The 20,893-nt window shown below is 40.2% G+C and overlaps 1 long non-coding RNA gene across 2 annotated transcripts in view; it reads right to left on the bottom strand.

Annotated features, from left to right (window-relative positions):
* LOC132015838 (uncharacterized) overlaps nt 1-20,893 on the bottom strand; it is a 34,745-nt gene that overhangs the window by 12,794 nt on the left and 1,058 nt on the right. For both annotated transcript variants that reach the window (XR_009403785.1, XR_009403786.1), the window contains exon 2: nt 15,362-15,441. This is a non-coding gene — a long non-coding RNA (uncharacterized LOC132015838). The remainder of the gene's footprint in view (nt 1-15,361; nt 15,442-20,893) is intronic.

Genomic DNA, 20,893 nt, shown 5'->3' with positions numbered 1-20,893 from the left:
AGAGTCACTTATGGTTTGTCTCCCTCCCAATCCCATCTTGTTCTATTGATTCTTCTCCTACCCACTTAAGCCCCCATGTATGAATATTATTCAGCCATCAAAAAAAAAAAAAAAAGAAATCTTTCCATTTGCAATGATGTGGATGGAACTAGAGGGTTATATGCTAAGTGAAATAAGTCAATCAGGGAAAGAAAATGACCATATGATTTTACTTATATGTGGAATTTAAGAAACAAAACAGAGGAGCATAGGGGAAGGGAAGGAAAAATAAAACAAGACAGAATCAGAGAGGCAGACAAACCACAATGGACTTTTATTTTTTTTTTAAAGATTTTATTTATTTATTTGACAGAGAGAGATTACAAGTAGGCAGAGAGGCAGGCAGAGAGAGAGAGGAGGAAGCAGGCTCCCTGCTGAGCAGAGAGCCCGATGCGGGACTCGATCCCAGGACCCTGAGATCATGACCTGAGCTGAAGGCAGCGGCTTAACCCACTGAGCCACCCAGGTGCCCCACAATGGACTTTTAATCATAGGAAACAAACTGAGAGTTGCTGGAGTGGAGGGGTGGGGGATGGGGTAACTGGTGATAGACATTAAGGGGGGCACATGATGTAATGAACACTGGGTATTATACAAGACTGATGAATCACTGACCTCTACCTCTGAAACACTATAATACACTATAAGTTAAATAATTGAATTTTAATTTTAAAAACCTTGCTTGCTTTAAAAATCTTGCTCACTCCACTATATTCCCTTAAATATCACCCTTGCAAGGTGGGTGCTAAACTCAGGGTCACAAAAAATTTTCTTACTCTTAGAATTCTCTGAACCTTTGGGCTATCATCTATTGTTCTCAGTCTTAGGAACCTTGGTTGAAACTTGGTAACAAAAAGAAAAGTCTCATTCAAAATCCTGTAACATATATCTTTTTAAATAAAGACATATTACTCTGATGATCAGAAAAAGTAGGTTTTGAAAATAAATATTTAGGCAGTTTAAAATAGACTACCTAGCTGTAAAAAAAGAAGTGCAGATTCACCTGATAGATTATTATCTACCACCAAAGGTTATCAGATCAGTCAATTTTTACCAGAATTCACCATTTCAGAAAAATATAATGCCTATCAATAGTGGATTTGTTAAGTCACTCATGGGATGGCTACCTAATGGATACTGCTCAATAATTAAGAATAATATGTTTCTGAGTGCCTGGGTGGCTCAGTTGGTTAAGCAACTGCCTTCAGCTCAGGTCATGATCCTAGAGTCCCCAGATAGAGTCCTGTGTCAGGCTCCCAGCTCCATGGGGAGTCTGCTTCTTCCTCTGACCTTCTCCCCTCTTATGCTCTCTCTCACTCTCTCAAATAAATAAAATCTTTAAAAAAACAACAACAAAAAAGAAGAATATGTTTCTAAAGTTATTAACTTGGAAATGGCTCCCAGTATGCTGACATGGAAAAGTTCTCAATATTGAATAATGAAAGAAAATACAAGGGAGGAGGAGAGTAGTATATGACAGAGGAGTAGGAGACCCAAAGATCATTGGGTCCCAAGAGTTCAGGCAGATAGTTATCAAAAAATTATGAATACCTACAAACTCAACAGGAGATCAAACAGAAGCAGAGCAGCAATTCTAGGAACAGAAAAGCGACCACTTTCCAGAAGGTAGGACACGCAGAGAAGTGAATCTGAGGCGATATACAGGAAGATAGATGGGGGGAAGGAGCCCGCTGCCAGCAAGCGGTAGAGCAGCAGAGAACAAAATCAGAACTTTTAGAAGTCTGCTCCAATGAGGGATGTCGCTCCAAGGCTAAGCGAGGTGGGGCGGGGGGACAGTGTGGTCTCGGGTCCCTTGGGGTCACAAAAAAGACCAGGAGTGCCTAAGTGTGGCAGAGCCCCCAGGTATCACAGCAGGTAAGCTGCTGCATAGATGGGGCCAAGGAGGGGGCACTCAGCTCAAGATTACATTAAACTGTGATCTGAGGCACAGTCGGGCCACTGCTCTTCAAGGAAGGATCCCATAAGTAGCAGATCCCAGGAGACCCCTCCTTCCTCTTTTGGGGGGAGCTGCATGGGAGAGCGCTGCAGGAATCTGCTGGGTTTGGAGACTCCAAATGGGGCCCCATGCCAAAGACAGAAATGCTCAGTCAACCGCAAGGAGCATGGCCAGAGACCAGGGAGATAGGAGGACTGACTGCTTTTCTCTGAGGGCGCACTGAAGAGTAGGGCCCTGGGCTCTCAGCACCTCTGGGATTGGAGATTGGGAGGCCACCATTTTCATTCCCATCCTCCAAAGCTGTATGGAAAGCGTTCAGGGAGCTCCGGAGAGGGAACTGAGCAGATTACTTAGCCTGGCCCCTGATAAGGGTGGTGCAAAGACATTTGCCCTTGAACAAAGACACTTGAGAATCACTGCAACAGGCCCCTCCCCCAGAAGATCAGCAAGAACATACAGCCAAGACCAAGTTCACTAATGAATGAGAACTGCAAAACACCTGTGCTAGGGGAACACAGTACACAGAATGCATGGCCTTTTCCCCATGATTCCTTAGTCTTTCAAAGTTAAATTTTTAAATTTTTAAAGTTTTTATATTTTTCCCTATTTTTTGTATGTTTCCTCTTTCCTATTTTAACTTATTTTAACTATTTTATCTTACCAATACTTTTTTTTAAATCTTTTTTAGTTTTCATTTTTATAGTCCTATTCTATCCCTTCATTTTATTTAACATTATTATTTGTATACATATAAATTTTTCTTTCTTTAAAATTTTGGGATACGTTTCTTCTAACAGACCAAAATATACCCTAAATCTAGCATATGGCTTTCTTCTAGTCTCTACCCTGATCACATTCTCTCCTTTTTATTTTTTTCTTTCAATCAACTGCTTATCTTGTCAATACCTTTTTAAAAATCTTTTTAAATGTTCATCTTTATAGTTATATTCGATCCCTTTATTGTGCTTACCCATCAATAGATAGATAGATTTCTTTTTTAATTTTGGGATGCAGTTTCTTCTAACAGACCAAAATACACCCAAAATACACCCAAAATCATTACTCTGTTCTATTCACTAGCCTAATCATATTTCTTTTTTCCTTTCTTTTCCCCTCTGATTTGGTTAGTGTATATTTTTCTGGAGTTGTTGTTATCCTTTTAGCATTTTGTTCTCTCATTCATCTATTCTCTCTGGACAAGATGACAAGGCAGAAAAACTCACCTCAAAAAAAAAAAAAAAAAGAACAAGAGGCAGTAGCAACTGCTGGGGACCTAATCATTACAAACATTAGTAAGATGTCAGAACTAGAGTTCAGAATGACAATTATAAAGATGATAGCTGGACTTGAAAAAAGCATAGAAGATACTAGAGAATCCCCTTGTGGAGAAATAAAATCCCTTTGTGGAGAAATAAAGGAATGAAAATGTAACCAAGTTGAAATCAAAAAAGCTATTAATGAGGTCCAATAGAAAATGGAGGTTCTTACTGCTAGGATAAAAGAGGCAGAAGACAAAATTAGTGATATAGAAGACCAAATAATGGAGAATAAAGAAGTTGAGAAAAAGAGAGAAACAACTACTGGACCATGAGGGGAGAATTAAAGGAGTAAGTGATATAAGATGAAACAATAATAGAATAACTGGGATCCTAGGAGAAGAAAAAAGGGGGGCAGAAGGTATATTGGAACAAATTATAGCAGAGAATTTCCCTAATTTGGGGAAGGGAACAAGCATCAAAATCCAAGAGGCACAGAGAGCCTCCTTCCAAATCAATAAAAATAGGTCAATACCCTGCCATCTAATAGTAAAACTTACAAGTCTAGAGACAAAGAGAAAATCCTGAAAGCAGCTCAGGACAAGAGATCTGTAACCTACAATGGTAGAAATATTAGATTGGCAACAGACCTATCCACAGAGACCTGGAAGGCCAGAAAGGACTAGGATGATATATTCAGAGCACGAAATGAGAAAAACATGCAGCCAAGAATACTATATCCAGCTAGGCTGTCATTGAAAATAGAAGAAGAGATAAAAAGCTTCCAGGACAAACAAAAACTAAAAGAACTTGCAAACACCAAACCAGCCTTACAAGAAATATTGAAAGTGGTTCTCTAAGCAAAGAGAAAGACTAAGAGTAACACAGACCAGAAAGGAAAAGAGACAATATACAGTAACAGTCATGTTACAGGCAACACAATGGCACTAAATTCATATCTTTCAATCACTACCCTTAATGAAATGGGCTAAATGCCCCACTTATGACACAGGGTATCAGAGTGGATAAAAAACAAAACAAACAAACAAAATCTTGTTGTCTGCAAGAAACTCATTTTAGACCCAAAGACACCTCCAGATTTAAAGTGGTGGGGTGGAAAACAATTTATCATGCTAATGGACATCCAAAGAAAGCTGGAGTGGCTATCCTTATATCAGATAAATTAGATTTTTAAGCCAAAGACTACAATAACAGATGAGGAAGGACACTATATCATACTTGAAGGGTCTAACAAGAAAATCTAACGATTTTAAGTATCTATGCCCCTAACATGGGAGCACACAACTATATAAACCAATTAGTAACAAAATAAAAGAAACACATCGATAACAATACAATAATAGTCGGGACTTCAACAGCCCCCTCACTGAAATTAACATGTCATCTAAGCAAAAGATCAACAAGGAAATAAAGGCTTCAAATGACACTGGACCAGATGCACATCACAGATGTATTCAGAATATCCCATCCCAAAGCAACAGAATACACATTCTTCCCTACTACACAAAGAACATTATCCAGAATAGATCACATCCTGGGTCACAAATCAGGTCTCAGCTGGTACCAAAAGAATGGGATCATTCCCCACATAATTTTAGACCACAATGCTTTGAAAGCATTTGAAAACATTGGAAAGGACTCAGATACATGGAAGCTAAAGAGCATCTTACTAAAGAATGAATGGGTCAACCAGGAAATTAAAGAAGAATTAAAAAAAAAATCATGGAACAAAAATGAAAACACAACTGTTGAAAATCTTTGGGACACAGCAAAGGCAGTCCTGAGAGGAAAGTATATAGCAATACAAGCCTTTCTCAAGAAACAAGAAAGGACTCAAGTATACAATCTAACCCTACACCTAAAGGAGTTAGAGAAAGAACAGCAAAGAAAGCCTAAACCCAGCAGGAGAAACCATAAAGATCAGAGCAGAAATCAGTGAAATAAAAACCAAAAGAACAGTAGAACAAATCAAAAAAACTTGGAGCTGGTTCTTTGAAAGAATTAATAAGACTGATAAACCCCTGGCCAGACTTATCAAAAAGAAAAAAGAAATGACCCAAGTTAATAAAATCATGAATGAAAAAGGAGAGATCACAACCAACACCAAAGAAATACAAACAATTATAAGAACATATTATGAGCAACTATACACCAACCGATTTGAGAATCTGGCAGAAATGGATGCATTCCTAAAGACATATAAACTACCAAAACTGAAACAGGAATAAATAGAAAACCTGAACAGACGCATAACAGGAGATTGAAGCAGTCTTCAAAAAACCTCCCAACAAACAACAGTCCAGGACCAGACAGCTTCCCAGGCAAGTTCTATCAAACATTTAAAGAAGAATTAACACCTATTCTCTAGAACCTGTTCCAAAAAAGAGAAATGGAAGGAAAACTTCCAAACTTATTTTATGAGGCCAGCATTACCTTGATCCCAAAACCAGACATACTGGTCTGTAGACCAATATCTTTGACGGACATGGGTGCAAAAATTCTCACCAAAATACAAGCTAAGAGGATCCAACAGTACATTAAAAGAATTATTCACTATGACCAAGTGGGATTTATTCCTGGGCTGCACGGCTGGTTCAACATCTGCAAATCAATCAATGGGACACAATACATTAATAAAAGACAGAACAACAACCATATGATACTCTCAATAGTTGGTGAAAAAGCATTTGACAAAGTACAACATCCTTTCTTGATCAAAACTCTTCACAGTGTATGCATAGAGGGTACATGTCATGAAAGTCATCTATGAAAACCCATAGTGAATATCATTCTCAATGGGGAAAAACTGAGAGCTTTTCCCCTAGGGTCAGGAACATGGCAGGGCTGTCAACTATCACCACCACTATTCAACATAGTACTAGAAGTCCCAGCCTCAGCAATCAGACAACAAAAAGAAATAAAAGGCATATGAACTGGCAAAGAAGAAGTCAAACTCTCACTCTGAAGATGATATGATCCCTTATGTGGAAAACCTAAAAGACTCCACTCCAAAACTGCTAGAACTCATACAGGAATTCAGTAAAATATCAGGATAGAAAATCAATGGACAAAAATCAGTTGCAAGTCTATATACCAACTACAAAGCAGAAGAAACAGAAATGAAGGAGTCAATCCCATTGACAATTGCATCCAAAACCATAAGATACCTAAGAATAAATCTAACCAAAGAGGCAAAGAATCTGTACTCAGAAAACTACAGAGTATTCATGAAAGAAATTGAGGAAGACACAAAGAAATGGAAAAATGTTCCATGCTCATGAATTGGAAAAACAAATATTTTGAAAATGTCTATGCTACCTTGAGCAACCTAGATATTTAATGCAATCCCTATCAAAATACCATCAACTTTTTCCAAAGAAATGGAACAAATAATCCTAAAATTTACATGGAATCAGAAAAGACCCCGAATAGCCAGAAGAATGTTGAAAAAGAAAACCAAAGCTGGTGACATGACAATTCCAGACTTCAAGCTCTACTACAAAGCTTTAATCATCAAGACAGTATGGTACTGGCACAAAAACAGGCACAGAGATCAATGGAACACAATAGAGAACCCAGAAATGGACGCTCAACTCTATGATCAACTAATCTTCAACAAAGCAGGAAAGAATACTCAAAGGAAAAAAGATAGTCTATTCAACAAATGGTGTTGGGAAAATTGGACAGTCACATGCAGAAGAATGAAATGGGACCATTTCCTTACACCACACACAAAAGTAGACTCTACATGGATGAAAGACCTCAGTGTGAGACAGGAATCCATTAAAATCTTGGAGGAGAACACAGGCAGCAACCTTTTTGACCTCAGCTACAGCAACTTCTTCCTAGAAACATCGCCAAAGGCAAGGGAAGCAGGGGCAAAAATGAACTATTGGTACTTCATCAAGATCAAAAGCTTTTGTACAGCAACTGAACAAAACCAAAAGACAACCAACTGAATGGGAGGAGATATTTGCAAATGACATATCAGATAAATGGCTAGTATCAAAAATCTATAAAGAACTTATCAAACTCAACACCCTAAGAACAAATAATCCAATCAAGAATTGGACAGAAGACATGAACAGACATTTCTGCAAAGAAGACATCCAGATGGCCAATAGACACATGAAAAAGTGTTCAACATCACTTGGCATCAGGGAAATACAAATCGATACCACCTCACACCAGTCAGAATAGCTAAAATTAGTCAGAAAACGATAGGTGTTAGCAAGGTTGCAGAGAAAGGGGAACCTTCCTACACTGTTGGTCGGAATGCAAGCTGGTGCAGCCACTCTGGAAAACAGTATGGAGGTTCCTCAAAAAGTTGAAAACAGAGCTACCTTACAATCCAGCAAGTGCACTACTGGGTATTTGCCCTAAAGATACAATTGTAGTGATCTGAAGGGGTGTGTGCACCCAAATGTTTATAACAGCAATGTCCACAATAGCCAAACTATGGAAAGAACCTAGATGCCCATCAACAGATAAATGGATAAAGAAGATGTGATATATACATATACAATGGAATACTATGAAGCCATCAAAAAAATCCCGAAATCTTGCCATTTGCAATGGCGTGGATGGAACTAGAGGGTATTATGCTAAGTGAAACAAGTCAATCAGAGAAAGACAATTATCATATGATCTCACTGATATGAGGAATTTGAGAGGCAGGGCGGGGGTGGGCGGGGGTGGGGGTCGTGGGGGAGAGGGAGGGAAAAATGAAATAAGATGGGACTGGGGAGGGAAACAAACCATAAGACACTCTTAATCTCAGGAAACAAACTGAGGTTTGCTGCAGGGGTTGAGGGTAGGGATAGGATGGCCTGGTTATGGACACTGGGGAGCATATGTGCTATGGTGAGTGCTGTGAATTGTGTAAGACTGATGATTCACAGACCTGTACCCTAAAGCAAATAATACATTATATTTTAATAAAATAAAATATAGAAGATGACCCCATAATTGTTTTTAAAAACTCTCCTAGCTCATGCAATGTGAAGAAGTAAGCTGACACTGTCAACCTTGACTCCATTTTTCTTTCCCACCACCAACAGAAATTTGGTGAAGACTATTGGCTTTACATGTCCATACCTACCTCCTAACTCAGCTTTTTCTATACTTGCCCGCCCCTAGCTCCCAGGAGTCTATCCCAACACAGCAAGCAGAGGGATCCTGTGAAAATATAAGTGAGATCTGGCCCCCAGATTGCCTAGAATTCTCCAATGGTTTGCCACGTCATTCATAATAAAAGCCAGTATTCACAGTGGTACATGAGGCTTATAGACATGACTTTTCTGGCTTCCTCTCAGGGCTCCGATCACCTCTCCTGCTATTAATGCCTATATTCACTGAATTTCAGACTCAGACATGCTAGGCACACTCCTGCCTTGGAGAGTCTTGGCAGTGGCTCTTCCTTCTACCCTATTCATCCACCTGGCTCCCTCCCTTTCCACCTTCAGGTCTGTAGATCAAAGGGCAAGGGCACATACCAACATGAATCCCATGGACTAGGCTGGAAGTCGGGCTGTGATGGATCAGCAGGAACAGAGTCCCCTTCTCCGAGTACCCAGTCAAGAGGCATCTTGAGTAGAGGCCTAGAAGAACACACCACTGGGATTGGGCTACTGGGCACATTTTTATAGGGAAAAGGTGAGAATAGTCTTGCATGAGAGAAATGAAAATATTAGATTCAGGTTCTAGCTTTCCCAGCACTTGGACCTCCTGGAGGATCCTGGTCCCATGAGAAGTTGAGTCCTGGCACAGGATTCGAGAGAGAAGGAGCCCTGGGGCATAACCAGACAGTGCTGCTTTTTACCTCACTAGATGCTGAGTTTTTAAAACTTTTTATTTTGAAATAAGTAAAAGTTAAGAAGCAAGTAAAGAGTCAGAAGTACCATTCATTCTGCTTCCCCAGTGGTGACATCTTATATAACTGTAGTACATCACCAAACCAGGAAAATGACCAGTTGACAAGACTACAGACCCTACTCAGTTCCCACAGGTGTCTAAGTCCACATTCACATATCTATGTGTGTGAGTATATCTGGATGCTGTTTTATCCCATGTGTATAAAGATTTGGGTAACAACCACCAAAATCAAGACACAATCTAACTTCTTCCTGCTGTCTCTTGGTACCCATGCCCACCACAGCCCATTCCCCATCCCTGTCCCCTACAAATAACTGTTCTCCAGATTCATAATGTTGTCATTCTGAGAACGTTATATAAAGGGAATCAAACAGTATGTAACATTTTGGCATTGGCTCTCTTCACTCTGCATCATTTTCTGGAGATTCATCAAAATGGTTGTGTAAATCTAGAGTTTGTCCAATTTTTTAAAAAGATTTTATTTATTTATTTGACAGAAAGAGAAACAGCAAGAGAGAGAACACAAGCAGAGGGAGTGGGAGAGGAAGAAGCAGGCTTCCTGCCAAGCAGGGAGCCCAATATGGGGCTGGATCCCAGGCCCCTGGGATTATGACCTGAATCGAAGGCAGACGCCCAACAACTGAGTCACCCAGGCACCCCTGGAGCTTGTCCCATTTTTATTGCTGAGACATACTCTGTGGGATGGAGTTCCCACAGCCTTTGTGTGTGTGTGTGGGGGGGGGGGTTCCCCCACAGTTTTATCACTCACCCAAATGAAGGGCATCTAGATTGTTTCCAGTTTGGGGCTACCATGAATGAAGCTGTATCCATATTCACTTACAGGTGTGTGTGTGTGTGAATGCATGTCTTCACTTCTCTAAGACAAATGCCCAGGAGAGCCACTGCTGGCTTATGTTTCCATGTTGAGTTTTTTAAGGAACCACCAAACTTTTCCAGAGCAGCTGCACCATTTTACATTCAATCACCTCCAAAAGTTTTCTTGTGGCCTTTTTCAATCTCTCTCTCTCATCTCCCTCCCTGTCCCTTTCCCCCTCTGTCCCATATATTAAGTTGCATTTCCTAGAGTTTTATATAGCAAAATCATACAGTATATATACTTTTTTGGTCTGGCTTCTTTTACTCAGCATCATTACTCTGAGATCTGTCCAAGTTGTAGCATGTACCAAGAGCTCATTTCAGGGCACCTGGATGGCTCAATCAGTTAAGCATCTGCTCAGGGTTCTGGGATCAAGTCCCACTTCGTGCTCCCTGGTGAGCAGCGGGCCTGCTTCTTCCCCTGCCTGCTGCTCCCCCTGCTTGTTCTGTCTGTCTCTTTCTGAAAAATAAATAAATAAAATCTTTTAAAAAAAAAATAAGAGTTCACTTCCTTCTCTTGTTAAGCAGTAGTCTATATTTGGAGAGAATACAGTTTGTTTACACATTTCTCGATTGATGGACATTTGCTTTGTTTCCAGTTTTTTGGCTATTCCCCACAAAGCTGTTATAAACATGCGAAAAAAAAAAAGTGATTCCATTTCTCTACATTCTCACCAGCATTTGGTGCTGCCAAAATTTTCTATTTTAGCCATTCTGATAAGTGCCTATTAATATCTCACTGTGGTTCTAATTTGCATTTCACTAATAGTTAGTGACACTGTGCATCTTTTCAAGTGCTCATCTGTCACCTGTATCTCCAGTTTAGTGAAACATCCATTCATGTCCCTTGCCCATTTTATTTATTTTAGAGATAGAGTGCATGTGGGGTTGGAGAGCAGGAGAGGGAGAGAAAGAGACTCTTATGCAGGCTCCACGCATAGCACAGAGCCCAGCATGGGCTCAGTCTCACAACTCTGAGATCATAACCTGAGCCAAAATGAAGAGTCAGATGCTAAACCAGCTGAGCACCCAGACACCCTGTTGCCCACTTTGTAATTGATTTTTTTTAAGATTTTTTAATTTATTTATTTGACAGATCACAAGTAGGCAGAGAGGCAGGCAAAGAGAGAGAGAGGAGGAAGCAGGCTCTCCACAGAGTAGAGAGCCCGATGTGGGGCTCGATCCCAGGACCCTGGGATTATGACCTGAGCCGAAGGCAGAGGCTTTAACCCACTGAGCCACCCAGGTGCCCCTGGATTGATTTTTTACTATTGAATTTCGAGAGCCCTTTATATATTTTAAGTGTAAGGCCTTTGTCAGATACGTGGTTTGCAAATATTTTCTCCCCATCTATAATTTGTTTTCAGTTCCTATTAACAGAGTCTTTTCAGAACAAAAGGTGTTTTTTTTTTTTTTTTTTAGTTTTGAAATCCAATTTAGTGCTTTTTATTTTATGGATTGTACGTTAGCTGTGTCTGTGTCTAAGAATCCTTCACCTTGTCCTATGCTGCAAAGAGTTTCGATATTTTATTTCAAAAGTTGTATAGCTTTACATTTACATTTACATTTAAAATCCATGATCCAGGGATGCCAGAGTGGCTCAGTTAGTTTGGCAGCTGCCTTCTGCTCGGGTCATGATTCCAGGATCCTGGGATCGAGTCCCATGTTGGGATCCCTGCTCAGCAGAGACCCAGGATCCTGGGATCGAGTCCCACGTTGGGATCCCTGCTCAGCAGAGACCCTGCTTCTCCCTCTCCCTCTGCCTGCCACTCTGCCTACTTGTTCTCTCTCTCTCTGTTGAATAAATAAATAAAATATTTTTTTAAAAATCCATGATCCATTTGAATTAATTATAGCACAGTGGGTAAGGCAAGTTTCACTCTGTGTCTTTGCACAAAGGAACTCTCTAGAATAAGAATCAAAGGAGGGCCCAGGAGAATAGCTGTGTGCAAGGCACAGAGGATGAAGAGGCCAGACTGGAACCACGTGACAGAAGAGCTAGCCATACTGAACACTGCCACCACCATGCCTGCTGCAGCAGCAGCTGACCGTCACCAAAACCAGGGAGTCCAGCAAGAAAGAAAGGGACTCAAAATCCAGGAAATGGGAAATCCAACTCAAGACATTCCTAGGAGAAGGCTGTGCAGCAGGCCAGAGAGAGAGAGATCAGTCCATCTGGAAGGAGAAGGAGGAGTCCAGGAGCCATATTTGGGGGAAAACCAAAAGGGAACAAATATATATTGATTTGATTGGACTTGTAGAAAAGAATACCAAGGGACGCCTGGGTGGCTCAGTTGGTTAAACAGCTGCCTTCGGCTCAGGTCATGATCCCAGTGTCCTGGGATCGAGTCCCACATCGGGCTCCTTGCTGAGCAGGGAGCCTGCTTCTCCCTCTGCCTCTGCCTGCCATTCTGTCTGCCTGTGCTCGCTCTCTCCCCCTCTCTCTCTCTGATAAATAAATAAAATCTTTAAAAAAAAAAAAAAAAAGAAAAGCATACCAAGAAGCCATTGGAAGACGTAAGAAAGAACTAGAAAGAGGACCAAAAGAAAGGGGGAAAGAGGGCCCTTATTAGCCTCAGGGAAAGACAAAAGAAAGCAGATACAGTGATCTGCACCCTATAATGCTTAGTCTGAACAATATTTATACAGGCACAATAGTATAAACATGGAACGGTCAGCTGAACAAAGGCTGTAAAATGACTCTGGTGGGAAAATAGGAGAGGGAAGCAGAAGGCCCAGGATAAGAGAACCAAGTCCTCAAATACCATCATAGGAAATTAATAGAGAACGTCTAATATAGCTAAGTCAAAAGAGAGCACAATACGCATATTACTTGGAAATGCAGAGATATGTTAATGCCAGGAATGAAAAGCCAAAGTTGTTGAAAGTGGTTGCAGAAGGGACCACAGGAAGGAACGAGATAAGAAGCTCTAATAATTGGCTATAAGCCTTCAATAACATTGGGCTTTTAACCTACCTGTGCATATATTACTTTAATAACATAAAAGCTAGGGGTCCCTGGCTGGCTCAGTTGGTTAAGTAACAGCCTTCAGCTCAGGTCACGATCCCAGGGTCCTGGGATTGAGGCTGGGGTCTGGCTCCCCCTCAGCAGAGAGCCTGCTTCTCCCTCTGCCTGCCACTCCCCCCTGCTTGTGGGCTCTCTCTCTTGCTATCGGGCTCTCTCTCTCTATCTATCTATCTCTCTGTCAAATAAATGAAATCTTGGGATGCCTGGGTGGCTCTGTTGGTTAAGCGGCTGCCTTCGGCTCAGGTCATGATCCCAGCATCCTGGGATCGAGCCCCACATCAGGCTCCTTGCTTGGCAGGGAGCCTGCTTCTCCCTCTGCCTCTGCCTGCCATTCTGTCTACCTGTGCTTGCTCTTGCTTCTCTCTCTATGACAAATAAATAAATAAAATCTTTTTTAAAAAATAAATAAAATTAAATAAATGAAATCTTTAAAATAAATAAATAAATAAATAAATAAAATAGAAGCTAATTTTTAAAAACGAGAAGTAGTGCCATGTGGTCTAACACAGAAGAGAACACGATGCTCTCATTCTTTCCCTCCTCCGGGCACGATTCGCTGATGCAGGTTGTACATCAAGATTCCAGGAACTAATGGAGCAGCACATGTGAAACTTATTCCTTGGCTTGTGCCCTAGCCACAGTCTGCTAGTGACCTTCCTTCTAAGGATTTTGTCTTATGATTTGTTAATCCTTTTCTGGTAACACTGCTTCCAAGCTTAACTGAGCACACTTCCTCCTGTAACTGTAGGTAATGCAATTTCAGTACAGACAGGATAAAGAGCATTCTTGAAACACATGCAGAAAACTTCTGCCTGATTTGATTTCATCATTAAGTGTGTTCCTGAAAAAAGTTAGATTCATTGCAAATAGTTGTGTATTAAATACTCTCCAGTAAATTTTAACATCATATTCTGGGCGGTGGGGGGGCGCGGGGGGGATTTGACCCCAACCAACAACGACAACAGTGCTCTCCTAAGACTCTCATTATTTTCAAAAAGCCCTTGGAAGTGTTTGATTTATACAGTTTGTTCACATAATTTTCCCACACAGCCAATGAAAGAAATTAGTCAAGGAGAAACTAACATTTGCTGAGTGCCTATTATGTGTTAGGCACTGTGCTAGGGAATTTAATAAATGTATTGTCTACTTTAATCTTGGCAACTACCTAGAGAAGTAGATAGTATTATCCCCATTTTACATTTAAGGAAACCAGAGCCTAAAGATATTAAGTAATTTTCCCAAAGCCACATAGCTAGTAATTCAAACCGACCATCAAGTCTTTTCACAAGAAATGTATGTAATTACAATTCCCAGCGTTAATTTGAGCTTTGAGTGCTTTGATTCCATAGGGCTTTAATATTTAAACAGCCACATATGATTTAACATTGTTCCAAGTGGGAAACAGAAAACAGGGACCTCATCAGAATTTTTTAAAGTATGACGATCTCTTTTGATGTAATAGTCTGAAACCAACAAATGTTTACTGATCTAATGATTAATTAAAAGGCAATATGAGATTCAAACAGCTATATGAGCAGAAAGCTGTATTAGGGGAAGAGTAACTAAAACCAGATCAAAATGACCTCCCCCCCTAAAGTCTCATGACTTTGAGCAAATTGCATCAACTTTCTACAATAAACTGTTGGGCTTAGAGTAGCTATCTCTCAGGGTTCTTCTACCATTAAAAAAAAAGTGAAAAGAATACTATGCATTTTTGAATAAGCACACAATAAAGTGAAAAGTCCACCGTCAGAATTTTAAACTTACCATTGTTATAAAAGGTTCAGGGCTGCAGTTCAAGCAATTTCTCCCCACATGTAAACGAAATTACATCAAATGGGTAAATCTAAACATTCACTATGAATGTAGAGTGTGAGATTTACCTGTGTTAGCATTGAGCAGAGTCGAGTCCCAAAACTTCGGTGACCTCCCCTGACAGCCTGACTGATAAAAGTAGGTATTTCTTACAGATTTCTAACAGTGTAAGTTTGACACTGGCCTCGATGCAGATGGGGAAGCCAAAAGATTCGCTTCCTGCCTCATGTTACCCTTCCATCAGATACCCACCTTCTGCCGGTAGGCATGTGATGCACTGAGCTGACACACAGACCACAAAAGAAAAAATATAACCTGGCAAATGGAGCATAACCCAAGCAACCCCTTGAAAAGAGAAATTAACAACAGCCAATAGTAGTTTACCCCAGCCATGACCTGGAACCAGGTGACCAGCTGGAGAACATTACCTTGGATGGTAACACATGATTTCTATTTACACTGATGATTTTCTAACAAACAATAAAGTTGAATTACCTTTGTTTCCTGAGTCAGGATGTGCCAGGGAGTCTTGCTTGTGTCACAATGTCATGTCCTCCAGATCATTCATTTCTTCCCTAAATACAAGATTTAATAAAATCTCAGTAGCCATCCTCTGGTATTACATTATTCTGCCCCATCCCTGTCCCACCACCTCACGCATCTCCTTCAAAGTATTGCAACGTGATAGTATTTTTCCAATTTTGTAACCAGAACAGCAAAAATCTATCAGATAATTTGGTCCACTTACACTACTCACATCTCAGAATTAAAATCAGGCTATAATGGTATGCAATAACAGACTGAAATTTTGTTACATTGCCATTGTCATTACATTTATTTTTATAAGTCAGTCATATCATAACCTATGAAGCATTTATATTAATGCATTTGATGGTCACTCATTCAACACTACTAAGAATGGTTACTGCATGGCAGCCTGTCACATCCTGAAGACTGATTAATGACATGTCTTAGCGTTCAAGGAGAAACACACAGCCCAGGGATTAGTGAGGTTCCTGGACTCTCAAGCCAGTTTCTCCAAGGTCAAATGCTGGCTCTGATACCTACCAGCCGGGTGACCCCGAGCAAGTAACGGAAGTTCTTAGTGTCTCAGTTACCTTTTCTAGAATAATAACGAATAATAACGGTGCCTATTTCACATGAACTTTTAGGATTAAAATAGTTAATATTTATAAAACAGAACTATACCTCATACACAGGAAGTAAGCTGATCATCATATAAATGGTCATTAAATAAAATGGGATTCATCCTCTAGTGAGGGAGTCAGACAATAAATAAATAAGAAAATTGTATCTAATCGTGGGGGACAAACACCAAGCAAACAATTTATAATATATTTCAAACACACCCATTCCTGTCAAGTGGCAGGCTGTTATTTGGATGAACTCCCCTGCTGAAAACAATTGGGCACCAAATCAGCTTCAGGTTTTGATAGCCTCATGGCAAAAGAGGGACGGAATCAAAAGCATAGGGCTCACCCAAAGAAGAGCGATCCTCTTGTTTTTTACCCGAAGGGCCACAACCTCAGGGTTTAAACAACTTAGAAGTAAGCTGTACCCACGTTTCCTGTCCTCCACAGGTCTGCATGGATAATTAAGTTGCTTTAGAACAGAAAAGATCTGTTAGGGGGTTGGGGAATAATGGGTGGATTTGTCCCCAGAGGGTATGACCAAGGGTAAGTGCATACATAGATCTCTTGCTTTCCTTGCCCCAAACTCCTCAAACCATGAACTTAGTATAAAATGGTCCTGTCCACTAGTGCCCCTAAAATCTGGAAAATCCTTTCTAAGAAATTTTTTTTAAAGATTTTATTTATTTATTTGACAGAGAGAGATCACAAGCAGGCAGAGAGAGAGAGGAGGAAGCAGACTCCCTGCTGAGCAGAGAGCCCAATGCGGGACTCGATCCCAGGACCCTGAGATCTAGACCTGAGCCGAAGGTAGCGGCTTAACCCACTGAGCCACTCAGGCGGCCTGGAAAATCCTTTCTAGAGTAAGTTTTGTTTGCTTTAGGCCTTCACTCTCCATACAAACAGTTTTTTAAGGAAAATGAGGAGCATACAATAGTATCCAAGAATACAGAGAAACAAGATTATGAAGTAGGAGGAAGAGTGGGACGTTAGGAAGAGTCAGCTGGCGTTGCTTGAATTTCAGAGAGGGGCCAGGTACCAATTAGCCTTGCTTTGGGTCAAGTATAAAACCAAAGTGATTTTGACTCACAACCTGTGTTCTTCTATATCCGCCTCCATGTTAACCTGACAGGGTACAGGACGGAAGGCTATAACAAGTGGATCCCAGCTTCAGGCAGATGTAATGCCCACTCTCTGAAGTTTATAAACTAAATCCACCAACGCCGATGTGAAAACACAGAAAGGGAATATCAAATTACCAGGACACTGGTAACTAGAAAGGAACAGGCCATGGGAGATGAGCATCTAATTTTCTTTTCTTTTTTTAAAAAATGTTTTAGATACTCAGAAGACTTAACTTTATTTTTTTCACTTAAATTCAATTAGCCAACATATAGTATGTCATTAGTTTCTGGTGTAGTGTTCAATAATTTATCAGTTGCATAGAACACCCAGTGCTCATCACATCACCTGCCCTCCTTGATGCCCATCACCAATTACCCCATCCCCCTACCCACCTCCCCTCCAACAAACCTCCACTTGTTTCCTATAGTCTCTCAAGGTTTGTCTCCCTCTCTGATTTCTTCCCATTCAGTTTTCCCTTCCTTCCCCTGTGAGCCTCTCCACTGTTTCTTATATTCCACATATGAGTGAAACCATATGATAATTGTCTTTATTTCATTCAGCATCATACCCTCCAGCTCCACCCATGTTGATGTAAATGATAAGCATTCATCCTTTCTGATGGCTGAGTAATATTCCACTGTGTATATATATACCACATCTCCTTTATTCATTCATCTGTCGATGGACATCTGGGCTCTTTCCACAGTTTGGCTATTGTGTGCATTGCTGCTATAAACATTGGGGTGCGCATGTGCCTTCAGATCACTACAGCTTGGGTAGCAATCCTCACATCAGACAAATTAGATTTTAAACTAAAGACTGTAGTAAGGGATGAAGAGGGATACGGAATCATACTTAAAGGGTCTATCCAAGAAGAAGATCTAACAATTATAAATATTTATGCTCCTAACTTGGAAGCAACCAATTAATAACAAAATTAAAGAAATACATTGGTAATAACAGTAGGGGATTTCAACACCCACAGCAATGGACCTATCATCTAAGCAGAAGATCAACAAGGAAACAAGGTCTTTGAATGACACACTGGACCAGATGGACCTAACAGATATACAGAGAGCATTCCATCCTAAAGCAACAGAATACACATTCTTCCCTCGAGCACATGGCACATTCTCCAGAATAGATCACATACTGGGTCACAAATCAGGTCTCAACTGGTACCAAAAGACTTGGATTATTCCCTGCATATTTTCAGACCACAATGCTTTGAAACTTGAACTCAATCACAAGAGGAAATTTGGAAAGAAAGCAAACACTTGGAGGTTAAAGAGAATCCTACTAAAGAATTAATGGGTCAACCAGGAAATTAAAGAAGAATTAAAAAAAATTATGGAAACAAACAAAAAATGAAAACATAACTATTCGAAACCTTTGGGATACAGCAAAGGTGGTCCTAAGAGAGAAGTACATGGTAATACAAGCCTTTCTCAAAAAATTAGGTAAAGTCTCAAAAACACAAGCTAATCTTACACACCTAAAGGAGCTAGAGAAAGAAGAGCATCTAATTTTTAAAGAATGGAAGCATCCATAAAAGAAAGGAATGAAGGGGGGCCATCTGGGGTCTCAGTCTGCTCAGCGTCCAGCGCTTGATTTCGCCTCAGGTCATGATTTCAGGGTGGTGAGAGGGAGCCCCACAGAGGCAGATAGGCTTTGCACTCAGCAGGAAGTCTGCTTGAGATTCTCTCTCTCTCTCCTCCTCTGCCCCTCCCCCGATCCTCTCTCGCACTCTCTCTCTCAATAAATAAATCCTTGAGAAAATAAAGGAATGAAGGAAGGGAGGAAAGAGAAAAGATTAAAAGAGGAAATGCTTAAACCTGGTGATTCACAGACCTGTACCCCTGGGGATAAAAATATATGTTTATAAAAAATAAAAAATTTTTAAAAAAAAGAGGAAATGCAAATATAGGGGCAAAAAGAATAGACCTTAGCCACGGTTAGCTCTGGGTGAGATGAATGTAAATGACTTTTATTTTCTGCATTTTGATCAGCTGTATTTCTTAAATTTTCTCATTGTAGGTTTTCCATTACTCAGGTCCCACTATAAATGCTTTAAGGGAAAATAATCAATTTCCCGGACTCCAAGGCAATGCCAGGTCTGCTACGATTACAAAGGCCAGGTTTAACCTTGAAAGTTCTTATTTTAATTTCTAGTATGCAAATATTGCCCTCTAGGAATTCATTCTCTTTCACCTTTGAATATTATCATTTACTGCACTTAAAGGTGCACCTGAGAAAGAAGCAATTTAATTAGCAAGAGAGAAGAAGGAAGGAAATGTCCTTACTCAAGCCATCAACACATTTTGAAAAAAAATGACAAGATAAAATATTAAGAAAAGCATTGACCAATTTAAGCATATTTAAATTCTATAAAATTAAAAGTCACCCACTAGTCACTGGATAGATAAATCAAACTTTCAATCAAAGTGACTTATTTTACAGATGCATTCTCTGTCTCTATAAATATTCCCATCATTTAAACATTCCACTAAATCCTCCTTCTATAAAGAACTATCCAGATTGGTCAAAAAAAAAAATGTGACAATATTCTCTTTTTTACCTTCGAACAACATAATTTTTTTTTCTCTGATAGACTGTATCAAGGAGAACACTTTTTGGCTGCTAGTAACAGGAAACTGTATTTAAATCTGTGCCTAAATCATAAGAATGTATACTACCTCACTCAACCAGTTGTCTGGAGGTAGACGGTTCCAAGGTTCTTTCAGGGGCTTCTCAATATCATCAAGACCTGGACACTTTCCATACTCCCATGCCATCCTCCTTAGCATGCTGTTTTTTATTCCCATGCCTATTGCCTCACTGTTGCAAAATGGCTGCTGAAACACCAGACATCACACCGTCGTGCTATGTTTAAATGTAAGAATCAAGGGTATAGCAAAAGATAGTCTTCTCTCAGAAGGCTCTGTCCTTTATCCAGGGAAGAAACAAGTCCAGAAGTCTTCCATATGGCCCCAGAACTGGATCTATGGCTATGCTTAATTACAAGGGAAGCTGTGGAAGTATCTCCTTTTTAAGCCTTCCTCCTTGATCCAATGGCTTCATCTGTGATGGGATGGCACTAGAATGGATTGTCCTGTCCTCCCCTCCCAGGGGGTGGCCTGCATCTGTTCCAGTCCTCATGCTCTGAAAGTTTACTCACTAAAACTAATCACAATAAATGTGTGAAGTTGCCTCACTTTCAAATATGCACTGCTGTGCCTATCACTTAAAAATCCAAGAATGTTAAATTAAGAATTAATGATATAAAGTATTCCTATTTTATCCTAGTTCAGGCATTGAATTAATGATATAAAGTATTCCTATTTTATCCTAGTTCAGGCATTGAAATACTCTATAAAAATTTCTTTCCACTAATTCTATGTTGTAAGTTATTTGAGGTAGTCATCATGCCTTTCCCTATTTTTATGCTTTAAAAAGTCCTCAGAACAAAGATGCTCAGATGTCAGTTGCTCTATACACACTCCTTTAGAGGAGTTACTCAGGACCTGAAGGAACATGAAAATAGGGCTTTGAAAAGGAAGAACAGGGCGCCTGGGTGGCTCAGTGGGTTAAAGCCTCTGCCTTTGGCTCAGGTCATGATCCCAGGGTCCTGAGATCGAGCCCCAGATCAGGCTCTCTGCTCAGCGGCGAGCCTGCTTCCTCCTCTCTCTCCCTGCCAGCCTCTCTGCCTACTTGTGGTCTCTCTCTGTCAAATAAATAAATAAAATCTTAA

Source organism: Mustela nigripes, chromosome 4 (assembly GCF_022355385.1).
Source record: "Mustela nigripes isolate SB6536 chromosome 4, MUSNIG.SB6536, whole genome shotgun sequence".
NCBI lineage: Eukaryota > Metazoa > Chordata > Mammalia > Carnivora > Mustelidae > Mustela > Mustela nigripes.
This window is presented reverse-complemented; position numbering and strand designations above follow the sequence as displayed.